Source organism: Gymnogyps californianus, chromosome 9, assembly GCF_018139145.2.
Source record: "Gymnogyps californianus isolate 813 chromosome 9, ASM1813914v2, whole genome shotgun sequence".
Taxonomy (NCBI): Eukaryota; Metazoa; Chordata; class Aves; order Accipitriformes; family Cathartidae; genus Gymnogyps; species Gymnogyps californianus.
Window position 1 is genome coordinate 20,862,280 of NC_059479.1, and position 1,488 is coordinate 20,863,767.

The following is a 1,488-nucleotide window of genomic DNA, read 5'->3' on the forward strand; positions in this document are numbered from 1 at the left end:
TCAAATGCATATTTAGTCCCTTGTAAGAGGCTAGATTTTTATATAGCAGTTTCCACAGAGACTGAATGGTTCTGGAAATCAGGCCCCTCATTAGTGTGCCTACATATGGGTATAGGCACTTTGTTAGAGCTGAAAAATGAAAAAAGCTAATTATTACTAGTTATTACTAGTTATTTCCCCTCTTGCCCCTCTGGTTCATATCCCATGTTGTTGCTTTGGCATCTGTGTTACCCAGCCAGCTTCCGTGCCTGAGTGGCTTCCCCACTGAACCAGGCCAGAAGTGATCTGTCCTTTGGCATTGAATCACTGGTGGCCTTTAAACAGAACCCAAGACTCTGGACTGCTCTCATCTCTCAGCTGAAGATCATGCTGTCTCTGTGTACGTATACCAGGGTTACTCAAGTGATGGACTCCAATGTGGATTTAGAAATAAGGCAGTTTTACCTAGACATTGTGTAGATCCCACACAAGATTTCCCCCTACATCTTTGTTTTGACTGATTGTCCTTGTGCACATTCACCCTGTGCACATTCATACACTCAACCATGGAAATCTATGGAAGACCAGAGATTTTTCAGCTCTGCTAACGTCTTGTCCTTTCAGTGTTGAATTCCCACCATGATTTTTCAATGGGGAAAAAGTGATGAGCTTTGTCACAGCTGAGTGCCTATTCCTGTGGGACATTCCTGTTTGGCTCTACTATTGTATTGGGTTTGCGTGGCAAGGTTTGGGTAGCGGCGGGGTTGCAGGGCCCGGATGATCAGCAGTGGTCTGGGGTGCAGGCTTCAAACCTGTAGCTGTCTAGTGACAGAGTGGTTCATTTCCACCTTTCGGGTGCCAAAAGGATTGTGGTGGGTTGACCCAGGCTGGATGCCAGGTGCCCACCAAGGCACTCTGTCACTCCCCTCCTCAGCTGGACAGGGGGAGAAAAATATGAAGAAAGGCTCGTGGGTTGAGATAAGGACAGGGACATCACTCACCAATTACCGTCATGGGCAAAACAGACTCGACTTGGGGAAATTAATTTAATTTATTACCAATCAAATCAGAATAGGGTAATGAGAAATAAAACCAAATCTTAAAACACCTTCCCCCCACCCCTCCCTTCTTCCTGGGCTCAACTTTACTCCCAAATTCTCTGCCTCCCCCCTGAGCGGTGCAGGGGGACGGGGAGTGGGAGTTGCGGTCAGTTCATCACACGTTGTTTCTGCCGCTCCTTCCTCCTCAGGGGGAGGACTCCTCACACTCTTCCCCTGCTCCAGCGTGGGGTCCCTCCCACGGGAGACAGTCCTCCACGAACTTCTCCAACGTGAGTCCTTCCCATGGGCTGCAGTTCTTCACGAACTGCCCCAGCGTGTGTCCCTCCCATGGGGTGCAGTCCTTCAGGAACAGACTGCTCCAGCGTGGGTCCCCTGCGGGGTCACAAGCCCTGCCAGCAAACCTGCTCCAGCCTGGGCTCCTCTCTCCACGGGGCCACAGCTCCTGCCA

At 50.2% G+C, this 1,488-nt stretch overlaps 1 non-coding gene across 1 annotated transcript; it reads left to right on the forward strand.

Moving 5' to 3' along the window:
- Window positions 1-750: 750 nt before the first annotated feature.
- TRNASTOP-UCA (transfer RNA opal suppressor (anticodon UCA)) lies at window positions 751-837 on the forward strand. The gene has a single exon. It is a non-coding gene; the product is annotated as a tRNA-Sec (tRNA).
- Window positions 838-1,488: the final 651 nt, after the last annotated feature.